Raw genomic sequence first — 13,708 nt, forward strand, 5'->3', positions numbered from 1 at the left:
CTTTTAAGCCATCTCAGAGTAGGCTGAAGAAGGGTCTCGATCCGAAATGTCACTCATTCCTTCTCGCCAGAGATGCCGTCGGACCCGCTGAGTTACTCCAGCATTTTGTGTCTATCTTCGGTGTAAACCAGCATCTGCAGTTCCTTCCTACACATTTAGCATAAATTAAAAAAATTGAAATATATTTACAGTAAATCCATTTGAATAGTTTATAAAAAGTCTTCGACTATCAAAGACTTGTTGAAGCTGTGAGAAAGGTTTCTGACAATGGGTGAGCTGTCAAAGGCTGTTGGTGTCATCCAGGAATGGGGCTTCAAACCTGAATCCAACTCTGAACCTGGTGCCTCTTCTGTTTCCTTGCTCATCCCCGGCTAGCAGTTCCTTTTGTTCTCTTGATGAAGGCAGGCAACCGTTCCTTCTCAGGTGCGAGAAGTGCGTGCATTCGATCATCTTTTTCTTTTGCAGCTTGAAAAACAAACACTCTTTTGCCTCTGAAGATCCAAGAGAGCAAGTTCCAGAACGGTCCGGCCCAGGCGCAGCTGGATGGAGATGATCGCTGTTTTTAAATCTTGTTACATCCTTGCCATGTCATGGACTCTGAGGGCTACATTACACATGAACAGAAGCTGACAAAATAAGGGCGACACGGTGGCGCAGCGGTAGAGTTGCTGCCTTCCAGCGCCTGCAGCGCCAGAGATCCAGTTTCGATCCCGACTACAGGTGCTGTCTGTACGGAGTTTGCACGTTCTCCCCGTGACCTGCGTGGGTTTTTGCTTAGATCTTCTGTTTCCTCCCACACTCCAAAGAGGTACAGGTTTGTAGGTTAATTGGCTTGGTATAAGTGTAAATAGTCCCTAGTGTGTGTAGGATAGTGTTAATGTGCAGGGATTGCTGGTCGGTGCAGACTCGGTGGGCCAAAGGGCTTGATTCCACGCTGTATCTCTAAAGCTAAAACTGAAAAACGAAGTGAACACTCGATGTCTTGAAGGATCAGTTCGGTTTCTGTTGACATTCCCGCCAAGTGTTTGCAGTATTTTTAGTTTTTCATGTTTTGATACATGTGTGCATTTCAGTGCCACATGAGAGATATGAGACATATGAGAGTCATAGAGAGGTGAAGCAGGTTGGGTCTGTATTGTTTGAGGTTTAGAGGGCCTCACTGAAACGTATAAGATCCTGATGGAGCACATCATGCTAGTGATGGCAAGATGTCATGATGACACAATGTGTGCTGGTCCTACAGGGAGATCTACTGTCATCTGATATAATCACTTTTCTACTTGTAAATCTTGCACCATTTTGTGTTGTTCTAATATTCACACCTCTACCCCATTGCCGGCATTGGACTTTGTCTCTGCAATTGGTGTGCTACAATGCTGAAACAATATTCTGCTCCAATGAGTACCTTGGCTCCCTTTGCTCTACCTACTTTACTAGAATTTTGGTTTGATTGTACTTATGGGTAGCATTGTGCAAAATAAACCTTTTCACTGCCCCTCAGTACACGTGACAATAATAAACCTAAACTTCCACTGATGGAAAAAGAATATCAAAAGCTTTGCGTTTGTTGAAGAGTCTCAGATGTGGGACATTGTTTCAAAATAAGGGGCTGGTCGTTTAAACCTGAGGTTTGTAAACATATCTTCTTGTAAAGGTTTAGTTTAGTTTAGTTTATTGCCACGTGTACCGAGGTACAGTGAAAAGCTTTTTGTTACTTGCTATCCAGTCGGCGGAAAGACTATACATGATTATAATCAAGCCGCCCACAGTGTACAGATTCAGGTTAAGGGGAACAATGTTTAGTGCAAGATAATGTCCTGTAAATTTAAGGACAGTCCGAGGGTCTCCAATGAAGTAGATATTAGCTCAGGCCCACTCTCTAGTTGGTGTGAGGAAGGTTCCCATGAGCTTTCAATCACTTAATTTTAGATACTTTAATTTTTCTAATTTTTCAGTGATTCACTGGGATATCTGACCACAGTGCCGACTTGGCTCCATGCAAACTAAACATTTGTGGGCTATCTGTTCGCTCTTTGCCCTGAAGGGCAGCCAGTTGTCCATGTGATGCCATGGTAACAATTTCATCAGCTCACCCCATGCGCAACCCAGAGTCATCCGTAAAGTTATTAACACAGATTTTTGATCTTTGCCGTTTCTTGATGGATTTTCAAAGTGGGTCAATTGACTTGTGGAACAGAGAAGATTGGGAGTTACCACATTCCTGCTGATCGACAGATAGTCACTTTGTCCCTCTGTCACAGCCTTTTCACTTTATTGCTATTAAAATCACACTTTCAGTCAAGGTTCTGGGTGCAGTGAACAACAATCTTTCCCAGTGACCCGCACCGTGAAACTGCTGAAAATCTGTTGAAGTCCCAACTCCCCGTCGCTCCTGCATACACTATGCTGCATTAGTGGGCGGCACAGTGGTGCAGCTGGTAGTGCTGCTGCCTCACAGCACCAGAAACCCGGGTTCGATCCTGACCTCGGGTGCTGTCTGCGTGGAGTTTGCATGTTTTCCCTGTGATTGCATGGCTTTCCTCCGGGTGCTCCGGTTTCCTCCCACATCCCAAAGACGTGCGGGTTAGTAGTTTAATTGGCCTCTGTACATTGCCCCCGGTTTGTAGGGAGTGGATAAGAAAGTGGGATGACATAGAACTTGTGTGAATGGGTGATCGATGGTGGGCATGGGCTTGGTGGGCCAAAGGGCCTGCTTGTGTGCTGTGTCTCTAAACTAAACTGCTGCTGAGAGGAACTGCAGATGCTGGTTTACAACCGAAGAGAGACAGGTTTCAGGTCGAGACCCATCTTCAGACCTACAGACAGAGGGTTGTAAGAAGAGGCGAAACGTCACCTATTCCTTTTCTCCAGCGATGTTGCCTGACCCATTGATTCCCAATGTTGGGGGAGTCCAGAACCAGGGGCCACAATCCAAGAAGTAAAGGGGAGGCCATTTAAAACTGAGATGAGAAAATCTTTTTCACCCAGAGCGTTGTGAATTTGTGGGTTTCTCTGCCACAGAAGGAAGTGGAGGCCAATTCAATGGATGAATTTAAAAGAGAGTTAGATAGAGCTCTAGGGGCTAGCGGAATGGGGAGAGGTAAGGGGGGCATAAAGGGAGGGGTCACAGGGGGAGGGGGTAGAGGCAGCACCTACCCAGGTCGTAGTGCAGCAGCCTCCCCACCAAGCGCCAGGCCCAAGCGAGGCTGCGTGAGGGTAAGCCCACCCACACACTTGAGACGATCGGGCGGGGGAGATGGAGAGGAGGTCGTCCCCCGTGATGGCCATCGATTGCCAGGTGGGATCGTTATCACCAGCGAGGAAAAGGCGTCACAATTCACAGAAGCCCGAATGTGATGTCATCAGCGAGACCATCTAGTTTATTTTCTAAGTTATTTGAAATTTTTGAACATTTTCATATATAACTCGAGAAATAATACATGAAGTTTTCAGATATGGCAACTTTTGACATCATGGCGTAAATCTCGATCGGAATATGTAAAAAATTCACCGTTAGCGCGTCGTGTTTTTGAGGAGATGTGAAATGCACACGAACATCGCACAATACACACACATCCAAGATCAGTGTTTTATAGAGATACAAACAGTCCAGTCCTCAAGATCCCCGATTAGCAAGTGTACAGAAATAGTCTATATGCAAGAGGCACCATATTTTGGTGTCATTTTCCAAGGCCATGCTCCAGTTCATATGAGCAGTACTTGTTCCAGGCACTTGCAGACTTTTTCAGATGTCTCTGCAAATGTGGGCTGCATCAGTGAGGGGAGGGAAGCTGAATGCAGAAGTGTAGTCAACGACTTTGTTGAGTGGTGTGGGCTGTATCACCTGCAGCTCAACACTGACAAGACTAATGAGTTGGTGGTGGACTTTAGGAGGTGAGGATCACCCCTGTCCCCTGTCCCCATCAATGGTGTGGATGTGCAGTTTACCAGGGAGTACAAATACCTTGGAGTGCACCTGGACAGTAAATTGGACTGGTCCAGGAATGCTGAGGCTCTGTATATGAAGGGATAGAGCCTTCTCAAACTGCAGAGCAACTTGGACAATACAGCACACCCCGCCCCATGACACACTGGTCAACCTGATGAGCACCTTCAGCAGCAGTGGTTCCACCAAGATGCAGGACAGTATGCCACAGCAGATAATTTGTCCCTGTGGTTATCAAACTGTATAACTCCTCCCCCTTCGGTCAGGGGTAGATTGAGACAGAGACTGTCTCTCCTTCCCCCTCCCTCCTCCTCCCCTCCACAATCTCTGCACACCCCCATTCCTTTCCACTCGTCACTTTAATTTCATGTTTCATGTAAACCTGTTGTGTTTTATGACTGTTGGCAGACCGATTTCCCTTCTGGGATAAATAACGTTATAGACAATAGACAATAGGTGCAGGAGTAGGCCATTCAGTCCTTCGAGCCAGCACCACCATTCAATGTGATCATGGCTGATCATCCACAATCAGTACCCCGTTCCTGCCTTCTCCCCATACCTCCTGACTCCACTACCTTTAAGAGCCCTATCTAGCTCTCTTGAAAGTACCCAGAGAACTGGCCTCCACCGTCCTCTGAGGCAGAGAATTCCACAGTCACACAACTCTCTGTGTGAAAAAGTGTTTCCTCATCTCTGTTCTAAATGGCTTTCCCCTTATTCTTAAACTGTAGCCCCTGGTTCTGGACTCCCCCAACATCGGGAACATGTTTCCTGATATGATACGATATGATATGTTGTATTGTATCGTATCGTATCATATTGTATGTCCCAGGCTGTTCCGGGCCTCCAGCCATCTCCTCGCCCATCCAACTTTAATCCCCCAGGGCGCCTCCCATAGCCGACTATGTGGGAACGGTACGCCCATCGTGTTTGTCGTCGCTGGCTCCATTCTCCCGTGTCCCGTGTTTCATGCACGGTTTATCTTCCCAGCCACTGCAGACTGAGAAGGCCCAGGGTTATACATGATGCAGTCCTCAATAGCTTTAAAAAGCTGGCGACACTTGCTATCCCCAGTGACAAATGCAAAACAGACACGGGCTTGGCCTGTGCTTATCTCAGTTCGATATGGTGTAAAACGGACAACACTTCACCTCACAGTGCTGCCATGTTAGTGATTAGGGCATCAAAAGTGTTTAGTTGTCATATGCATTCACAACGGAACAATGACATTCTTATTTGAAGCAGCATAACAGGCCTGTCACACAATGCACAGAGATATTAAATAACAAACACAATTCAATAAATGAATAACCCCAATACTAGTGGAAAAAAGCCTGGTGCTTAGTGCAAACAATGGCAGTCTAGTTCATAGATTAGTGTATATATGTATATATATATGTATATATATATATATATATATGTATATATATATATATATATATATGTATATATATATATATATACACAAATATAACTGTATGTGTGCATGTATATGTATGTATTTATACATGTATTTATGTATATACATACATGTATACATGCATATATACATACATATACATATGTATATATATATTTATGCGCACATAAACACACACACACACACACACACACACACACACACACACACACACACACACACACACACACACACACACACACACATATGTACAGGGGAAAATAAACTAAAGTGAAACTGAACTGCTCCTTCTGCGGGTGGGGGTTTGGGCTAGGCTGGGCCGAAGCTGCACCAATGGCTGGTGGAGGAGATGTAGGGGATGGAGATTCCTGCACACATGTGGTGGCAAGGCAGCGGGAATCTATAATTGTAAATACCAGAAGTCAGCTTGAGGAACCATGTTCAGTGCCATAAGAAGTGTAATCATCTCACTATAAGCATTCACAGTCAGTAAATATACATTTAAATGATGTATCACACCATCTGCTCTATTGCCCTGAACCTGCATTTAATACGTCACACCACTACACTCCATCATTCCAGAGCTTTACCTAACATTCACTCAGTTAACTTCCCATGTGATTAGCATTGATGCAAGCCCTCTCCATCCTCCATACTGGAACATGTTCAACTGGCCTTTAAGTTACATTCATATCAGATATAGACCTGTCCTCATAGAGTCATGGAGTTATAGAGGACAGGTGGGACCATGCAGGCAGGTGAGACCATTGTGGCTTGGACATGTTGGTCGGTGTGGACAAGTTGGGCCGAAGGGCCTATTTCCACGCTGTATCGCTCCATGACTGTATGATGTTCAGTCCATAAATGACATGGATGTAAGTTAAAGGCCAGTTGAACATGTTCCAGTAAGAAGGATGGAAAGGGATGAAAAGTAAGAGAACTTTGGATGGCCAAAGAGGCTGTAAATTTGGTCAAAAAGCAAAAAAGAAGTGTATGCAAGGTTTAAGAGGATAAAATTGGGCAGGACCTTTGAGGAATATAAAGAAAGGAAGAAAGAAGTCAAGTGTGCGATTAGAAGGGCAAAATGGGGCCATGAAATGGTTTAGGTGAGTCGGATTAAAATACCAAGCTTTTCTACATGTACGTTAAAAATAAGAGGGTAACCAGGTGGTCCAAGCGGGCTGAGCGAAGGTGGTCAGCGAGACGATCGCCCAGTCTACGTTTGGTCTCGCCAATGTGTAAGCATCCACAACTTGAATAAATGGATACAGTAGGTGAGGTTGGAGGAGGTGCAAGTGAATCTCTGCCTAACCTGAAAGGACTGTCGGAATCCCTGGACAGAGTCGAGGGAGGAGGTATAGGGAGAGATGTTGCATCTCTTGTTTCCCTCTCCCTCTCCCTCTCCCCTAACACTCAGTCTGAAGGGTTTCGACCTGAAATGTCACTTAGAAACTCCAGAGATGCTGTCTGTCCTGCTGAGTTACTCCAGCTTTTTGTGTTTATCTAGTGACAATAAGACCGTTCAAGGATAAAAGAGGGAATTTATGCTTGGAGTCGGGGGTTGTAAGAGAGTTATTAATATGCAAGGGCAGTTTGGGATAAAGTAGGAGGAGGTGTTGGGACTCTTGAAGTGCAATCAACCTATAAAGTTGTACATCTTTGGAGTGTGAGAGAAAACTGCTCCGGGAGAAAACCTACAGGGTCACAGGGGGAATGTACAAACTCCAAACAGGCAGCACTTGTAGTCAGGATCGAACCCGGGTCTCCGGCTCTGTGAGGCAACAACCCTACTGCTACCCTATAACTTCATAAGTTCATGAGTTATAGGAGCAGAATGAGTTATCCCCATAACCATTGACACCTGTACTAATCGAGAATCTATCCATCTCTGCCTTCAAAATATCCATTGACTGGGCCTCCACAACCTTCAATGGCAATGAATTCCACAGACTCATCACCCTCCGACTAAAGAAATTCCTCCTCATCTCCTTCCTAAAGGAACGTCCTGTAATTTTTAAAGAGCTGAGAGCATGGGCAACAAGGAGATCGACGTACATCAAAGGAAAAACAGACAGTGTCAGACCTGGTAGGAAGGGAGATGGCAGTGGTTGTCGAAGGTTAACCCTCCCACTGTAGGAGTTTCTGAGATGGTGTACCAGGCCCAAGCATACTTCAGATACTTCATCGATGACCTTCCTTCAGTCAGATAAGGTCAGATATTGACTGATGACTGCACCATGTTCAACACCACCTGCATCTCCTCAACAAATGAAGCAGCCCATGCCTGCATGTAGCAGGACCTGGACAATATTCAGTCAGGGACTGACTGACAAGTGGCAGGTAACATTTGTATTACAAATATACCAGGCAATGACCATCTCCAACAAGTGAGAATCTGACCACCTACCCTTAACATTCAATGATATTACCATTGCTGATTATTGGTGCTCCACTCCCTTTCCTGCTGGACATATACAGGAAGAGATGTATCAGCAGAGCCATCTCCATCATCAAAGACCCCTACCACCCATCGCATCACATATTTTCCATCCTGCCATCTGGGAAGAGGTACAGGAGCATTAGCTGCAAAACCAGCAGGATGCTCCTCAGCTTCTTCCCGCAGGCTATAAGACTGATAAACGGACTTTGCCCCCTGCCAAAGTATCGCGCACCAACCACCAACCTGGACACACTGCAGCAGAGCCACTGTCGTGCCGCTGCCGATCGGAACGCCTGTTGATGTTTAGTAGAGAGTAGAGTGTTTAATTTTTTCATGATGATATATATATTTTTATTTCTATTTATTTTTTACTGCACACTGAATGGACACTGGTTGAGCAACGTTTTTTTGTTTCCTCTGGGTATGTGAGTACTCAGGAAAATGACAATAAAGATATACTATACTATACTATACTATCCCCCACCATCAATATCCAAGGTTCAATGGTGACCAGATATTCAACTAGGCTAACCAAATAACTACCAGATATTCAACTAGGCTAACCAAATAACTAGCAGATATTCAACTAGGCTAACCAAATAACTACCATATATTCAACTAGGCTAACCAAATAACTACCAGATATTCAACTAGGCTAACCAAATAACTACCAGATATTCAACTAGGCTAACCAAATAACTACCAGATATTCAACTAGGCTAACCAAATAACTACCATAGCTCCAAGAGCAGGTAAAGCACAAGGCCTCTTGTGATGTCATAGACTGAGAGTGTTATACAGCTTGGAAAGAGGTCTTTTGGCCCAACTCATCTATGCTGACCCACAAGCCTACTTTAAGCTAGTTTATTTTTTAATGGTACAGTATGGAAACAAGCCCTTCGATCCACTGAGTCCGTACCGACCTATGATCACCTGTGCACTAGTTCGATCCTACACACTAGGGAAAATTTACAGACACTAATTAACTTACGGAGCTGCAAATCTTTGGAATGTGGGAGGAAACCGGAGCACCCGGAGAAAACCCATGCGGTCACAGAGAGAATGGTGGGCTGTAGGGCCTGTTTCTCAGCTGTATCTCTAAACTAAACTAAACTAAACGGCACACAATTGATATTGATTTTGGTTTATTATTGTCATGTGTATCGAGAGACAGTGAAAATTTATATTTTGTGTGCTGTCCAAGCAAATCACACTATACATCAATACAGTGGGTAATGCAATAGAAGCTTTGCACAATTCCAGGACAAAGTAGTCCACTAGAATGGCATCCCTATCACTCACCCTAAACACTCATTCTCCCCACCATTGATACACAATGGTTGCACTCTATACCATCCACATTACACTGCTGTTACTTACCTGCTGCAACACCTCCCAATTCCATGACTTCAACATATAAATATACAACACACATGCACACACATGTGCGCAAACACATGCGCACACACACACACACACACACACACACACACGCACGCACGCACGCACACACACACACACGCACGCACGCACGCACACACGCACGCACGCACACACACACACACACATACACATACACACACTCAGCCGTGCACACATTCACACAAACAGGCACAAAAACACTCACACACACGCAAGCACACACACACACACTCATACGCACACACAGGCATGTACACATTCACACATGCACACGCAAAAACACTCACACAGACATGCGCGCACACACACTCACGCACACGCACCCACACAGTCGCTCACATGCACACACACACACACACACACAGATGGACACACACACACACGCACACACGCACACACGCATACACACACACTCACATGCACACAAAAACATACACACACCCACACAGGCGTGCACACATTCACACACACACACACACACACACACAAACCTACACAAACATGCACACACACACACTCACACACCCGCTCACACGCACACATTCTCACACTCACACACACCCACACACCCGCTCACACGCACACATTCTCACACACACACAATAACTCCCTTTCTAGATGTTTGTGATGAGGATCGTGCAAGTTAATGGGACCTGGAGCGACTCTGCTGCGATGCAATTTGGTGTCCAGGTTGAAGTTATGTGGTTGATCCAATTTTACTCTATTTTCTGTTTTAAAGTAGCATTAATCATATTATCTTTTGAATGTCCCTTGAGATTGGACTTGCATAGCCTAGTCCACATCCGTACATCCTTGAAAACCACGATGAGCAAGATCATCCTGCACATGACTGATTGGCCCACCTCTTGTCTACCCTTGCCTACCTATTCTAATTTATTCTAGTTTGTTCTGGAGTGTTTGTCGGTGCTGGAGTTTAGAAGAATGGGGGGTGGGGGTTGGGGGGGGGGGGGGGCCTCATTGAACCTTATCGAATAGTGAAAGGCTTGGATAGAGTGGATGTGGAGAGGATGTTTCCACTAATGGGAGAGTCTAGAACTAGTGATCATAGCCTCAGAATTAAGAAGGAGATGAGGAAGAATTTCTTTAATCAGAGTTTGGTGATTCTGTGGAATTCTTTGCCACAGAAGGCTGTGGAGGCCAAGTCAGTGGATATTTTTAAGGCAGGGATAGTAGATAGATTCTTGATTAGTACGGGTATCAGGGGTTATGGGGAGAAGGCAGGAGAATGGAGTTAGTGGGGAGAGATAGATCAGCCATGATTGAAGTAGACTTGATGGGCCGAATGGCCTAATTCTGTTCCTATCACATGACCTTATGCCCTTATGACATGGAGGGTAGGCTCATCTCATTCTCTGCGCCCAGGAAACAGCATGGATTCCGAGTGGCAGCAAAGCCATCACCGTCAAAGCTCTTATAACCAGCTTTTATACGTCTTTTACAGACATTTAAAAACTGAATAAGTAGAGTTAATTAATTAAGAAAGTTAAAGTTAAAAAAATATTCTAGAGATATAAAATAAAGAAAGGGCTCCATTCCAAACATTAAGAACATTGAGATTCAATAAAATAAAATAGGTGAGGTAAAGTACCATACTTTAGTATCAAACCTTAACTATGTCGAGAGCTTGAATAATGAGTCTTCAGAGAAAATCTATTGCTGAATCACAGCAGAAACTTACTTCACACATTTCTATTGTGATTACATTACCCTTTGCCAACTGAGAATTAAAATGTGAATCCCCCTTGGATCAAAGTTTAGGGAAATAGCTGTGTGTTTTCTGGTGGGGAACTGTCACAAGGGTTTGGTGATTTCCTGCGAATGCAATGACCTCGGATGTTGTACTTCAGAGATACAGAGCGGGAACAGGCCCTTTGGCCCGCCTGGTCTGTACCAATACTATCCTGCACACTATGGACATTTTTCAATTTTACCAAAGCCAATTAACCTACAAACTGCATGTCTTTTGGCGTGTGGGAAGAAACCGGAGCATCCGGAGAAAATCCACAAACCCACAGTGGAGCCGGAATGCATTATTTGGCAGCTAAAGAATGGTTTGAGACTGAGTAAAGCCCCTACAATCAGCATCTGCTGGGAGATGGCCTCCAGCGTTTTATTGAGATTTAGATTGTCTTAGCTTGAAAATTGACATTTTCAGCAGATAAGCGGATGCTCGAACATTGCAAACTGTTCACTCGAGTTGCAGGAATAATTCTGATATTTAAGAATATATATTGATTTTTCTAATTCTGAAGCAAATGTTATTAATTATTCAGCAAAGTAACATTCTCCTCTACTGCTTATTTTGTTTTAATGTTCAAACAGCTACAAATGATTTGCGTAAGTCTTCTGCTACTTGCTAACAGGACATTGCATTAAATTACATTCACCAGGGAGGCATTGCTGTCAGCTTACATTTAAAGCATTTAATGAAGCACTAAGTAAATTTAACATTCTCAACCAATTGTTTTCTTCTCAGTGGTGGTAGAATCCTTTTATAAAGTATTTCATTAGTCTTTATTCTAGAATGATGGAGTGCAACAAACCAATGACTTTAAATAATATAATTGCATCCTAAATAAAAATGCATAATGCGAACCCGGTTATTGAAAACAAGGTTGATTAATTAGGATCATCTTCATTCAGACCCCACTTACGTATTCCGTTCAGTCCCAATGTGCTGGAATTCTGCACCCATGTGCCTATAAATACTGTATACTGTGTTAATGCAACCACTGTTGGTCACACCTTCAGTGTTTTATGGGACACTCGATCAGTTTTGTTCAGGATCATTAAAGGTAATGGATAGGAAAATAGGGCAGTGCGTGGTTGATCCATGCCGCCAGCTCTATCCTCACTCAGCCCTCCCGTCAAAGTTGTGATGGGATGCTATCCACTTGGCTTAACAAGTGTATCATTAACAGCACTGCACAACAGCAGAAAAAAAGGGGATGGGACAGTGGCACAGTGGTAGAGTTGCTGCCTTACATTGCCAGGGACCCGGGTTTGATCCAGACTCTGGATGCTATCTGTACGGATTTGGTCCGTTCTCCCCAAGACCGTGTGGGTTTTCCCCGAGTCCTCCGGTTTCCTCACGCACTCCAAAGATGTTCAGGTTTGTAGGTTAATTGGTTTTGGTTAAAATTGTAAATTGCCCCCAGTGTGTAATGTGTGCAAGTGTAACGGGGATCGCTGGTCAACATGGACTCGGTGGGCCAAAGGGCTTATTTCAGCCCTGTATCTCCAACCTAAATTAAGCTAAAAAGCACTGATGAAACTGTACCATCCAGGATAATGCAGTCTATTTGACTGACACTTTGACCACCCCTTCTAAACACTTACTGCTTTAACAATTGGTTATGAAAGCATCATAATTAATTTATTAGCTGATCTGGTTTTTTTTAATTTCAAAAATAAACTTTGTTCAAAATAAAAAATATATACAAAGTAAAAACTGGAAAAAACTCTTAATACTTTCATAGTGTCAACATTGCTAGTGTCAAGCACAGGAGTGGCTTGGATCATATCTCTGCTGAACATCTTAAGTATGCGAGTATGAGGATAGCTCCTCTCCTTGCTATTTGTTTTACTGGCTTTATGATTCATGGCTTGTTACCAGACTCAATGTTGTCTGTCCTGTTAGTGCCGGTCATTAAGGACAAAGCTGGTAAAGTAGGCAGCCTAAATAATTACAGGCCCATAGCTTTAGCCAGCATATTGTCAAAAGTTTTAGAAAGAGTTCTGCTGGATAGAATAAATGAGTTTGTTAACTCCACAGATAACCAGTTTGGCTTTAAAGCTAAACATGGCACTGACTTATGCATATATGCCCTAAAGGAGATTGTAAACAAATATAGAGGCAAAAACTCTTCAATGCTTTATTGACACTTCCAAAGCCTTTGACCGTGTTAATCACAGAAAGCAGTTTGGTAAAATGAGTCAAAGAGGGGTCCCTAAAAACATTGTTAGAATTCTGGCCTACTGGTATGCCCACCAGACTATGCAAATAAAATGGGGCAATAAGGTCTCAGCCCCATTTGTAGGTATGTTGCAAAGCCTACCTGAAGTGTCGCTAAAAATCTGTCGCTGCGGGTGTGCGCGATTTTGGCGCCGTTTAGAGGGGGCGGGTTTAAAACGCGATTTTCTCTAGGCTGTTCAAATCGAAGATGTTCAGCCTAGTTAATTATTAACGAAAAATCGTTGGAAGACCCCGTCGCAAAAGCTATTATTAGTTTTAAAGGCCTCGTATAATAGTTATAGTAGTTTAAAAATCAACCTCTAAACCCGCGAACACCAGCAACCGCAGGGTCTCATAAAGCAAATAGCAGAAGGTAAGTTGTATATTTTTACATTAAAAAGGGCTTCTAAAGATCACTTTATACAAAGTTTAATATTGCGAGGAGCTCATTTTGGGCCCATTATATCCCGCAGTATTTTTCTGAGCATTTGGGGCACAAATCTA

The sequence above is a fragment of the Amblyraja radiata genome, chromosome 2, assembly GCF_010909765.2.
Source record: "Amblyraja radiata isolate CabotCenter1 chromosome 2, sAmbRad1.1.pri, whole genome shotgun sequence".
NCBI lineage: Eukaryota > Metazoa > Chordata > Chondrichthyes > Rajiformes > Rajidae > Amblyraja > Amblyraja radiata.